Source organism: Maniola jurtina, chromosome 16 (genome assembly GCF_905333055.1).
Source record: "Maniola jurtina chromosome 16, ilManJurt1.1, whole genome shotgun sequence".
In the NCBI taxonomy this organism is placed as follows: Eukaryota; Metazoa; Arthropoda; class Insecta; order Lepidoptera; family Nymphalidae; genus Maniola; species Maniola jurtina.
Genome location: NC_060044.1, coordinates 11,943,536 through 11,955,816, shown reverse-complemented (window position 1 = coordinate 11,955,816; position 12,281 = coordinate 11,943,536). Strand labels below are relative to the sequence as shown.

Here is a 12,281-nt window from a genome sequence, read left to right as displayed (position 1 = left end):
GAACCGATTTTCTTGGATTATAGCTAAGACTCTCGATCAAGCCACCTTTCAAACAAAAAAAAACTAAATTAAAATCAGTTCATTAGTTTACGATGCCACAGACAGAACTTACAACACCCCTCTTTTTGGGTCGGGGGTTAGAAATATGGAAAATCAGAGCTAGAAAAAGGCAAAGGTTAGATGTGTCGAAATGTGGTGCTACGAATACCATGGACTGCCAAACCACAAAATATATAGTACGCGACAGGTCGAGATGGCAATCGGGAAGGGGACGCCCCGCACACCCGCACAGCCCTCGCCACTTTTGTCATCAACATTAATGCGATTGCCATAAAGTCACAGCTTTAAAAATATTTAAGTTTAAGGTAGAAATCTATAGAGCGCACTTGGACTTGGCTTAGACTTAAGTTTTAGTTAAAACGAGACAGATTTATGCCAGCAGTATAACGCTGTCTCGTTTTAACAGTGTCTTAAGTCTGAGCAAAGTTAAAGTGCGCTCTATAAATCTCACATTAAGTGTCCTTGTGCTGGGCCTTAGCGTTATTTGGGGTGAAATTGAACTTCCTTGGTAGGTCCAACTTGTAAGTGGATGGAATATGTCAGAATCCAACTTACTGGCACATCTATAGATGGCTTTATGGTTGTTTATTGAGAAATTGAACAGAGTCATTGTTTCTACTATCAACTTCCCTTCCGTTATGGGTGGTTATGGTATGCATAATAGGAATAAATAGTTTATAGTATAAACGACTTAACTGTTTCTTGTTTAAAAAAAATTTCGAACTTTCAGGTCACGGCTTTAAAAGTTATAATTCTTTGAGTAATTATTCGGAGCAATAGTGTAAGAGATGGCAGATTGAACTTTTACTCGGCAAATACACTATAATAATGTAGCCCTACGTTATAATAAATAATTCACCAAACTCACTATAAGAGAAATAAATATTATATTGTTATACTAATTATAATTGTGTTTAAAATTATTTCTAAAAGCTGCTTTTTAGTTTTCGTAGGTTTGTTTCATTTGATCGTTCCTATTTACCAGCTGTTATCATAGTTTATCAGTTCAAAGTGTTATAATCCGAAATAATAAAAAACAATTTAAATGATATGCTCTCAGAGAAACGTGTAAATTCTGAAGAAGGGCCATATTTCAAGAGTTTGTACTTTGGGCCATGTTTCAGATAGCTATAAACATTGATCTGAGATATTGTATCTAATATCATGTAGTTGGATAAAAATATAAGAAATAATTAATTATTTTAATGCAAATGAATAATCTATAAGAAATACATACCTCAGTGATCATATTTCAAGGCATGGTCAACCCGTACGTAGTCAAAACTTCACATTTCGCGCACAAAGTGATTTGCCACCCTGTTTCTATTTCGAACCGGTAGGATATGGAACGCCCTTTAAGAGTGGTTAGGCATCTTCTAGGCAAGCGTGCTCCATCTTAAGCTACATCGTCACTTTCCAGTAGAACTACTTGAAGCCTAGCGCTAGTCACACTAATATTATAAAGGTGAAAGTTTGTATGTGTGTGTGTGTGTGTGTGTGTATGTTTGTTACTCCTTCACGCAAAAACTACTGGACGGATTTGGCTGAAATTCGAATTGGAGATAGATAATATCCTGGATTAGCACATAGGCTACTTTTTATCCTGGAAAATCAAAGAGTTCCCATGGGCTTTCGAAAAACCTAAATCCACGCGTGCGAAGTCGCGGGCGTCAGCTAGTTATTTATAAATAAATAAAAATATTGTCACACATGCAATCAGCGTAAATTAATTTTACCACCGCCTCTAAGCCTATACACTAAATGCAACATAAAACCGGGTGTTCCCCTTAAAGGCAGGCATTGTATTCGCAGAAAACATTAAAACGTCACGCTTTCTGACCAATCAAAGACCGTAGACTGAATCTCACTATAGGAGTTTTTAACAAAGTGCACTATATATACCGACTGGCGTGTAATACCATCGGTCCTCCTAAGGGCTTCTTCATCGTTCCGACTCGTCGGTCGCCACCTCGCTTTGGATGGTCGGGTGGATTCAGATCCACTTAGCACCTCCCAAACCTACCCTAGTCCTAACATACTCCCATCCTCGTGATACCTACAGTAACCTTAAAGGCTAGTGAAGGTATTTGAATTCATACGACTAAAAGCGGGGTTCAAAGTGCGATCGGCGAAGGCTTGTGGCAGGGTTGAACCCTGCCACGAGGCGAGGTGGGACGGTCTTGGGAGCTCCGCCTACCATAGCGGGGACTCCTATATTCCTACCATCACGCTTGGAAGACGGGGGAGCTCATAGGAGGTACCCTAAGACAGATAAAAGTCTTCAAGTCAAATATACAAACTACGCCTCGCCCAAACCTTTTAACTTTTTATTTTTTCAGGCGTTATTTAGCGTAAGTCCACGATATTCTAATATTGTTTTTAACCCCCGACCCAAAAAGAGGGGTGTTATAAGTTTGACGTGTGTATCTGTGTGTCTGTGTATCTGTGTATCTGTCTGTGGCATCGTAGCGCCTAAACGAATGAACCGATTTTAATTTACTTTTTTTGTTTGAAAGGTGGCTTGATCAAGAGTGTTCTTAGCTATAATCCAAAAAAATTGGTTCAGCCGTTTAAAAGTTATCAGCTCTTTTCTAGTTTTCTTGTAGAAAAGAAGGTTAAATAACCCTTAGGTTCATAATATTCAAGTGTCAATTGACAAATGTCAAGCTATCAAGATGGACGTTGCCTAGATATACATAATTATTTATTTGAAAATGATGTTTTGGAAAACTCAGATACTTTGGATCGTAGGCGCGAAATAGTCCAAGAAAATCAGTTCAGCCGTTTGAAAGCTGTTATCAGCTCTTTTCTAGTTACTGTAACCTTCACTTGTCGGGGGTGTTGAAAATTTTTAATTTACACTTGTTTATGATATATTATAGGTACTTATACATGATATTATGAAAATAATTAAGCTTATCGTTCCTTGTAAAATACTTAATGCTTCTTTCGAAATAACAATACTGATGGCTACGTGATGGCTAGCTGACGAGGTTTCGCACGGGTGAGCTTTCGTATTTTGTTGGTTATTATAATACCTATCTAGGAGTTATAGATACTTAAGTAATAAAACCGGCCAAGCACGAGTCAGACTCGAGCACTGAGGGTTCCGTACTCGGGTATTTTGTTCCGACATTTTGCACGATAAATCAAAAACTATTATGCATAAAAATAAATAAACACTTGTTTTAAAATAAACAGGTAGAGAATTCTTTCATAATATGATACTCCACTTGGTAAGTTATCTTACTTTGAAAATTGAAAATTCATATTAATTGTTCATGAACACATTTTTTTGTGATGTTATTATAAACTCTCGGTTTTCGGATTTTTTTCCTTTAATTGTGCTATAAGTCCTACGTAGTACCCTATAGGTTTTCTTGACAGACACGACAGACGGATAGACAAACAACAAAGTGATTCTATAAGGGTTACGTTTTTCCTTTTGAGTTACGGAACCCTAAAAATATTAATGACACTCGTGCTTTGAAGGATTTAGGTGTGCTTTGCACCTAAAGAACCCTGCTCACTAGATTAGCCCAAAGGACTTATTCAGCTCCATTAAACTTACGGCAAACCCTTAACCCAATGTGTTAATTATACATAACTTATCCCGTACGAATTAACCCCCGAGCTATTGAAATCAGGTCGGTACATGATGTGTGGTCCCGAGATACCAAGATATTATAAGCACAAACTCATACACAGAATCCATCTATACTATTACTAGCTTATTCCCACGACTTCGTCCATGTGGACTGCGCTTTCGAACCACTATTTTACCCCGTTAGGGGTTGAATTTTCAAATATCCTTGCTTAGCTGATGTTTACGTCATATTGATATCTACATGCCAAACTTCAGCCCGACCCGTCCAATAGTTTGAGCTGTGCAAAGTAAAAAGAGCAAAACATTGTAAGGTCTACATCTCCTGAGGATGCTTCGGTGTCGGGGCGAGACATGCGTCGAGTGGTTTTGGGATTTGTGTGGTGCTGCGTGGTGGTGGTGCGTATGGCTTGCCTGGTGGCTGGCTTTACCTGCATGTTTATCAGTGGGAGGGCGGACGGTGCATGTCGCATGCTGCATGTTGCACCATACAGATTTGTTTGATTTAGCGGATTATAGAAAATTAAGCTTTTGGTTCCTTGAAGACGCGGGCATCAGCTAGTGTAGCAATGCTGATTATGCGCCTTATTAGATTCACTCTAATAGTATCTGGTTAAGTATCCAATTAAAGAGATAATAAGCGCAAACCACAAAAGTAGGTTTTATGTGGCAGAAAAATAAAACTCCAAATAAATAGGATGCAATTTCACACCCACATACAAAAAAAAAAATGAAACGCAAAAACTGCAAAAGGAAATTGGCTAGAACAAAAATAAAATTGCCAACCGTCGATTCCGTTCCGCCCCATTAATTGCTGCAATCCTTTTACCGCAGTTTCATTATAGAATAAAAAAAAAGTCGCCATTTTAATTAAATAAGCACGTTAATCATAATTTACGTTGTACAATTATCTACGCTACGGGATAGCAAAGCAAACACACATGCAAACCTTTTTAGGTCTTAATCAGTAAGTTTTAAGGGTGATAATGGGGTGAATTTGTATATCCAGCTCAGTTTTGCCGTGATATGATTCGGAGCCTGCGCGAGCTTTCAGGCTTTCAGTTCCATTTGAACCTTTGTCGAGGTCAGTTGTGTCTAGTGTTTGAAAGTGCGCGCGGCAAAAAGTGTTATTTTAAACCCCAAAGCTTCGTCCATAAGACCGGCGAAGCGCATCAAATGTGATTTAAATATAATCGGTGAGTGACAAAGCTCCTCTTACATTTTATGGATTTGAAGCAAGTGAAAGTTTTCGCACCATTTCGATATTTTTTCTGTATGTTTGTGATTCTGCTCCGGAAAAACGTCGATGGTGGAATTTATGCCCTTGTTTGGGAGTTCGGTATAAGTGATAATAGGATTTTATTATATTGGGAATTTATTTACTGTCTAGTACGGGTGTTTATGGGGTTTGTAGAGCTGGGATGCTCTCTTTTTATGTTAATTAGTATTTACGAGGTTGTCACTGTTTTTATACGATGTTTTTCGTTCGGAGAACGGTCGATGGAAATTGGTAATCCGTTTTATTGGTTTGTTTTGACGTGCTAAGATTGGTGAATAATATTACGGCATTCGAACTTTTTTGGATTTAAATTGAGACTTACATTACTTAATCTAAAATCTACAAATTTCGTAAAATAAATATGGTTATGATATAACTCATCTACTTTGACTTTATTCCGGAAATATTAGAAAATATTAGGTAAATATATCTTAGTAGAGATTTATTACAAGGAAAGCCTTCATGTAAATTTTCAAGTTTCAATACCCAACAGCTTAGTTGAACGTTGATATTATATCAATTAATCAGTCATTTCCTCATTAATTTAGCTCACATTATCTTGTCGCATTGACGGAAAATACGAGGCAAGATGGGACACATTGGAATTTGTGGATTATTAAATAAAAATATTGTAATAAGTGTTAGTTCCTGCCCTTCGGCTTCACTGGCTCCGGTCCGTATATTTTCTCCGGCTTAGCATTAACTTTTTTTAAATAAAAATAGCGAGCAAACTTGCTGGTAGGTCACCTGATGTTAAGTGATTACCACCGCCCATGAACATTTGCAGCACCAGAGGAACCGCCCAATTCGTTGACAGCGTTTCAGGACGTTGTTGATCCGCCCTTTGAATAACCCCCTGTTGAAATCTATCTATCTATCTATGTAGTGGGAACACCGCCGCGAAGGAAGTTGGTTCCATAGCTTGCATGTGCGTGGGAAAAAAGATCTGGTAAGGTCAATTAACTAACTATGTATATTATAAGGCTTTTTTTATTTTAGAAACAGTTTTTTTTAAAGAATAATTATGACTAATATTCCCCTTTCCCCTCCAATCAAGCGTAAAGCTTGTGCCAGGAATGGGTACGACAATAGTGCAACGGGTGGGGTTTGAACCGCCGACCTTCCGGAATTCAGTCCGCTCCTCAACCGTTCAGCTATCGCGGCTTTAAAATTGATATGTCCATCGCTCTTTCATATTAAGCTTATTTATTTATGGCGCCGCTTACAAAAGTCAATTTAAATAATATAAATAAACAAATCATTCACCAAATCGGAACTTTCAAATTGTTCAAAGGGTTGACCACTCGCCCTGTATCCGAAATTGAATAGCCCTTTTGAACAAACTGAATTGGGACCAAGTTTCAGTTTACAATTTTATCGAACTTGACATTTTGTCTCTGCCTCGTTGGTATTCATCATTGCTGAATAACCTGTTTAATTAAACAATGGAAGGGTTAATTTATGGGATAAATAGATGATGATCTGGAAACTACCGCATTATTCCAAGTAAACTCTTACCATTATGTGATTAATGGAAAAGAGTAGCGACCCTCAACTATGAGGAATACGATGTAGTCAGAATCCCTAGATGATTTCTAATGTATTCGTGTGTGTGTGTGTGTGTGTGTGTGTGTGTGTGTGTGTGTGTGTGTGTGTGTGTGTGTGTGTGTGTGTGTGTGTGCGTGTGTGCGCGCGCGTGTGTGTGCAATTACATATTCAAACACACAAACAATAAGTTTGATACAAATAAATAGACACATATGTAATTATTATGTTTATTATTATAATAAGTAATTTCAAATAATAATAATTTGCGACTTGGTACTATCCAACACTAGCTTCTCCTTTCAGCAAAGGTTGCCTGGTAGAGATTGCTCTAAGCAATAAGGCCGCCTTTGCACACAATTGTTTTATTCTGTTTTCTTCCTTTATTGTGTTGTGTTCCTTACATGTTTTTGTGTGCAATAAAGACTTCTATCTATCTATCTTGCATAATAACAATAACATTAGTATTTTATACGAGTTTGAGCAGTGTCTTTCCGTCGTGGTTTTATACAATAGTGGTAATTTGTGTAATTACTCAATAGCTTTCACATGTTATGTTGTATAGCTATAATATACACATAAAGCCTACTAATGAATCAAAACAGGGAGCTAAGTTCTAAAGAGTGTGGTTGACCTCTCGGTTTGTCAACCCGGTGATTCTAATCTATTGTAAGTCTTATCAACGTTACCTACCTATTAGAATTGGATTAATTAAACACTATCAGATTATTAACATTGTTATATATTATTCTTTTTCTTTTCTTAAATACCTAATTTTGTAAATCTGGAGGTGGGCGTTAACAACTGCAACACAGTTTTGTAACTAACGCAGTTGTTACCGTACTATGCTGTTAAGGCATTGAAAAGAGGTACTTATAAATAAAGGTTTTTCATTTTCATTTTTTCATTTTCCAGATACCTATCAACATTGAAGGTACTTACTAGTGTAAAACAACCATTCTTTTTCCTGGTATAAAATCAAAATCAAAGGTTTTTATTCAAAATGTGTATAGCTACACTTTTTGATTGTCAATGAAATGGAATGAATATTTATTAATCAACATAACATATTATAACAAATTATAGCTTTCATGGAGTCTTGGTCTCTAAACTAGGAGACAAATATGAAAAAAAGATATTTTTAGCTTTTGTAACTAAAAAATAAAGCTTCATAGGAAACCCTAATCGGATGAAGACGTAAAAAACGTTGGCTCGACGTTCCTAAAAAAACTTTCATCTTACTAGAAACGCTTAGTAATTGACTTTGTCATATAATAGGTTGGTAGTTGGTACTAAGGATTTTCTTTTAAGAACTTTATTATGTGCCTAAATAACTGGAATAAAATGATAGGTAAATTCGTAAGTTTGGATGTAGGATGTAATACATTAATTTCTCTTAGCGATAAAGCCTCTAATATTATAAATGTTACGTGGACAATGTTACGGGCAAAAGCCAGTAGTAAATAATTAGAACCAAGTGTAAATTAAAAATTTATAACACCCCCGACAGGTGAAGGTTACAGCAACTAGAAAAGAGCTGATAACTTTCAAACGGCTGAACTGATTTTCTTGGATTATAGCAAAACACTCACGATCAAGCCACCTTTCAAACAAAAAAAAATATATTTTAAAATCGGTTCATTAGTTTAGGAGCTACGATGCCACATACAGATTCACAGATACACACTTCAAACTTATAACACCCCTCTTTTTGGGTCGGGGGTTAAAAACGATCCTTAAACAAAATAATATTGAAAAACTCGGCAAACGTTAAAAATAATTTGTGTTTTACAGAACACCTCTATATTCGCAAACGAGGGTTTGAATTTCCTGAGATAAATTTAACCTTTGGCTATAAAATTGTTTTTCATTTGCCGCGAAATGGCGTAACTCGATTTGGAAAGGAAAAGTTTTGAAAGAGAAAAAGTACCGACACGAAAATGATCAAGACAAAGTAATTATGTTTTATAAACGAATCATGAAGTTATCTTAAACAATATGGCTCAAAAGTTAAGTTTTAGGGGACGGAACTCTGAAAAAAAGTAGGTTAAAAGTCCATCTAACCATTTCTAGAACAAGCTTAGGCTGCTTTTCAACCAGAGATGAACTATGCTACGTTGCTATGGATGCGTTTGATATCTACCAATCATTTTCATTGGTGCACATAGCTTAGCACTGGTGGAAACGGATTCAACTAAGATATGTTTTTTATATGGAAGGATGCGTGCTATGGATGCGTGCTATGGATGTCTGCTATAGGCCGTCGCGAGTGGTGTAGCTATGTGCAGGCACGGCAGGACGCGTGAGTGCCTCTCTCCTCACCGCGTTGCTCTAACCGCTTCTCTACTAATTACTATCGATACATCGCATAGCTCGAGCTGCGCAGCTACTTTGCGGCGGCGCATCTTCATAGCGCATCCTCCTCGCACAACTACATAGCTTGGTATTGGTGGAAACGGTCACATATTTTCGTACATAGATTTCACATCTTCGTAGCATAGCTGCATAGCACATCTCTGGTGGAAAGGCACCCTTATGCATTGTTGGAGGCATTTAGAGGGTAAGGGGCATACGGACGGAGTGGAGTTACTAAATAAACTGAAAATGAAAACCGGTCAAGTGCGAGCCGAACTCGCACTCGAAAGGTCCCATATCATTGTGCAAGATGTAACACCATTTACTTTTTTTAAATTTGAATGGTGGCCATTTTGGAATTTTTATTATTTTGTTGTCATATCGCCACTAGAAATTTTCACGCTCTGTTTCAACTTTTTACCTATTTATTACAGTACGGTTCATGAGATAAAGCCCGCTGACAAACAGAAAAAGGGACGGACAAATGGATGGACAATAAACAACACTATTTATTTGGCACAAAGATAGCTCGATAGACAGGTGCTTAAAGGTTATATTTTATCCCGAAAAATTAAAGAGTTTCCACAGGATTTCCAAAAACGTAAACCCACGTGGATGAAGTTGCTGGCAACATCCAGTTGATAAAGCTCAAACTTCTTTTTAATAAATCGACCTTTGATTACGCACGCGTACTATCCAGAGTGTACTAAAAATAATTTACATGCTAAATAAATTTTTGATGACGAAAATTTACATGGACGAGTGCTCTCGATCAGATATTATTTATCAATCAAGTTTACTATAATATGATATATTTTACAATGCTATATTATGATACCCGCGACTTTGTCAGTGTGGATTTAGGTATTTTAATAATCCCGTGGGAACCCTTTGCTTTTCCGGGACGCAAGCTATCTCTGTACCAATTTTCATTTTAATCGATTTAACAGATGGGCCTTTGAGAATCCCGTGGGAACTCTTGATTTTCCGGGATAAAAAGTAGCCTATATCCGTCCCCGGATGTAAACTAACTCTGTGCTAAATTTCTACAAAATCGGTTAAATTGTTGGGCCGTGAAAAGCTAACAGACAGATAGACACACTTTCGCATTTATAATATTAGTAAGTATGGATGTATGTAAGTAATTAAATTGCTTCCCTCCAATCTCCTCCAAATAACTTAAGTATGGATTTTGTGCTTAGTGAAATACATAATATTGACATGAAAGAAGCCAGCATAAAAGAATATTTCCAAAAAGTTGAAATAATTACGTTGCATATTTTATGATTGGTTGAATGACAACGTCATTTAGGAAGCGCTATTATAAGGGATGAAATAAATAAAGTATGAAAAGAGTAATAACATATTTTATAAGAATACGGAAATAGCTGGTGTCAAATCGGCGTGAAAAGATAACAGACAGATTTATATTATTAATAGGTATGGATTTTGTGTGCGCTTCATCATTATCAACTCATAGCCGGCACACTACTGAACACGGGTCTCTTCTCCGCATGAGATGAGTACTAGAATAGTATAAAGCTAGTACACTAAGTAGACATAAAAGCATATTTTAAATACTTTAATAATTACGCCGCTTTTATAAGGAATGGCTGAATGACAAAGCTCTTTAGGAAGCGCAATAAGGGATGAAATATGAAGTATAAAAAGAGTAATAACATAATAAGAATACGTAAATAGGTGTCTTTATGTTGTAATCCAGTGCGGTGAAAGAGCGGATTACAGACGGAATTACATATACGTGGATAATTACACAGGTTGGAATTCACAGACACAGAATTACAAAGATGCTAAGCCGCGGGATCATACTGCGTTGGTGTGATTGTTTCGTCGATGCTTTTTGGGTTCCGTACCCGACCCTAATGGGAGCCTATTACTAAGCCTTCGCTATCCGTCTGTCTGTCTGTCAGCGATCTGTACCTCATGATCATAATAGGTCGAGAGTTGAAATTTTCTCAGTATATGTAAGTCTGTTGCCTCTATAACAATAAATAATGAAAATTTCTAACTAGCCAATAATCATCATGTAAGGGACCCTTAGTGTGTGAGTCTGACTCGCACTAAGTAGTTTTTTTATTAACATGCAGTTCCTTAAACTCATAAATTATAATATTACATATTAAAATAAATTATGCCTGAAGCGGGTCACCCGCGAAAAAAGTTTTTATAAAAATCCCGTGGGAACTCTTTGATTTTCCAGGATAAAAGTAACCTATATACGGGATACATCCTATCTCTGTACTAAACAGAATATAACCAGCTACTTTTCTCTGGGGATTAAGGATTTCTTTAAAATCCCGTGATTGTAAAAACTCTTTGTTTTCCCGGGATAAAAAGTAGCCTATGCCCTTCCTTGGGATATTAACTCTGTACCTTTGTCAAATTTGGTTTAATGTCAAATTAGTAGATATGGAACTATAAATTATTTTCTATTTTGAAAATGAACTCCGAAATGTGTATGATGAATTTTCGCTCCCTAACTTTATCAACTAGAAGTTGTGATGTATTAAAATTTTACTAAATATCACCTAGTGAAAACTCCGCTAAATAATATAGCCAACTTTTAATGAAAATAGTTTGTCTTGTAGCTACACGGAAATATTATAGAGGTACAAATTGGGTATAACTTGCTTTAACGGTGAAGGAATAGATCGTTGTTCGTAAAGGTGTATGAAGTCTGCCATTCCGCACTTGGCCAGCATGGTGGACTATGGTCATTGGTCAAACTCTTTTTAATTTTGAGAGGAGACCCATGCTCAGTAATGAGCCGGCGATGAGTTGATGATGATAATGATGACAAATTGGATGACTCGTAAAAATATACAATTTCTAGATGATGCCCGTGGATTTAGGTTTTTATAAATCCCATAGGAATTCTTCGATTTTTCAGTATAAAAGTATTCGCTGGGATGTACGCGATCTCTGTACCTTTAATCAAATCGGTTTAGTGAATGGGTTATACTTTAACTTGATATTTTGTCATCATTTTGTTTATTTACCTAATAACACTATTATTAAAAAACTCTTATTTTACTTTCATCTATATTATCAGTATGTTATACCTACACTTTGTAATTTTTAAATAATAAATATTTACTTAACTTTTCTTTCTTGCAAAAGTCTTTGTTGCCACTCGGAGTAAAGAGGCAGTTACACCGGGTGCGTTATATTTCCGCCTCGCCCGTACAGCGTAAACAAACACAAAGATTTATTTTTATTACTAGCGCTAAACCAGCAGCGTTTCTCAAAACACTATTCTCTTATTTTCTGCTTATTTTGTTTTGTTCTAAAACTACTTTAGGTGCTTACTGATTTTTTTCTTTGTGCCATAATTTAGATTAATATTAACTAGTTTTTAAAAATACACAAGGAGTGTATTTTTTGCGGCGAATTTTTCCACGTTCATTATGATGACGT

The 12,281-nt window shown here is 36.5% G+C and overlaps 1 protein-coding gene across 1 annotated transcript in view; it reads left to right on the top strand.

Moving 5' to 3' along the window:
- Positions 1-4,737: 4,737 nt before the first annotated feature.
- Positions 4,738-12,281, top strand: part of LOC123873146 (connectin-like) — a 109,947-nt gene continuing 102,403 nt past the window's right edge. Inside the window, exon 1 of the mRNA XM_045917855.1 lies at positions 4,738-4,860. The gene's annotated coding sequence lies outside the window, so the exon portion shown is untranslated. The remainder of the gene's footprint in view (positions 4,861-12,281) is intronic.